This window comes from Camellia sinensis, chromosome 11 (assembly GCF_055761805.1).
Source record: "Camellia sinensis isolate YWXY chromosome 11, ASM5576180v1, whole genome shotgun sequence".
In the NCBI taxonomy this organism is placed as follows: Eukaryota; Viridiplantae; Streptophyta; class Magnoliopsida; order Ericales; family Theaceae; genus Camellia; species Camellia sinensis.
This window is the reverse complement of record NC_138971.1, coordinates 46061499-46062839: the sequence shown is the minus strand read 5'-3', so window position 1 is coordinate 46062839 and position 1341 is coordinate 46061499. Positions and strand designations below refer to the sequence as shown.

General features: G+C 27.4%; 1 non-coding gene across 1 annotated transcript; it reads left to right on the top strand.

Annotated features, from left to right (window-relative positions):
* The first annotated feature begins 703 nt into the window (after positions 1–703).
* Positions 704–786, top strand: LOC145803374 (small nucleolar RNA Z159/U59). The gene has a single exon (XR_014345473.1). It is a non-coding gene; the product is annotated as a small nucleolar RNA Z159/U59 (small nucleolar RNA).
* The last annotated feature ends 555 nt before the right edge of the window (positions 787–1341 follow it).

Sequence of the window (1341 nt, the reverse complement as noted above, 5' to 3'; positions counted from 1 at the left end):
AATTTTCTATATATAAATGCTAAATATATTTTATAGTTATTTATTTTTTTATATGGTAAGGTTATTATTAATGTTACCATTGCATATGCAAACATATACGAAGTCTTGATTTTATTTTATTTATGTGGATATATATTGTATGCTTTTAAGTTTTAATTTGATAATAGAAATTTGAAATTTGGATCTCTTTCTTGGGGTTGTCATAAAATGAAAAGCTTGCAAAATGATTTTTTGCTAGTGCATTAAGAACTGTGCCCTGGGCACAATTGTTCATAAATTTGTAATTAGTTTATTCTTTTTTCATTTTATTTGGAAATTCTCCTTTTGACATTTATACTCTGTGTGGTTCATTGGAATGAAGTGCAATGCTCATTTCTTAGTGTCCTGTGAAATGATCAATGATAATTTCATTTATAATGTATTTTTCATGATATTTTAGCTAACCAAATGTGATAATTGATATTTTGGTGGAATGATCATTTTATTTCACTTCTAATGAACCAAACACTACTTCAAAGCTTGATTTTGGTTTAATTCCTTACAAATTTTTAGCAATAAGACTTGTTGGAGTTGTTGATGGATTTTCATTGGTTTTTTAAATTTTAGCTGACAATTTTTGTGAATATTTTTGTTTAATGTTGAGAATCTAATTGCATGACTTCTTTTTTTTTAATGCTTTTTGGTCTGTTAATTAATTGCTTGTGCCTCTGATGATGATGAAAAGAAACTTTCGTTCTGCTGAGAAATTCCATGCTGAAAATTTATGGAGACCTGAACTGAAGAGGCTTGAGAAAGATCTTTTAATGCATCATTTTGATTGTTTTAAAATTTTCGAACTAACCCTCTGCTTGTTTGCTAATAAGTTTTAGTAAAGTTAAGAAATTCAAAAATTTCCTCACTGAATCTTCATGGTTTTATTAAAGTTTATCAACATGTTTTCATATGATTTTGGGTTTTTGAATATGATAGACTTTGGTTGTTCTCTTTATTATTAAGTAGACTTTCAAGATCTTGATATCTCTTATGATGATCACTACAAACATTTTTTTCTTGAGAACAATCATGCTGATATACATGGAGACCTGAGCTGAAGAGCATTTCATAAGATCTTTGTACAAACTACCTTCAATAAGTCAGTAATGTTACTGTTGAATTAAGTTTCTTCATTGTGCTTTCTCTACCATTTTCATGCAAATTCATTTTTACTTGATTAGGGTTTCAGAACAAGGATAATGTTTTTGTCTCGGCAGTACTTGATTAGCTTTTGTTTAGTTTTATTTTTTAAAATTTGTTATTTGGCTGTTATTTAGTGTTATTTGATTTTCAATAAACTTGTTTTTA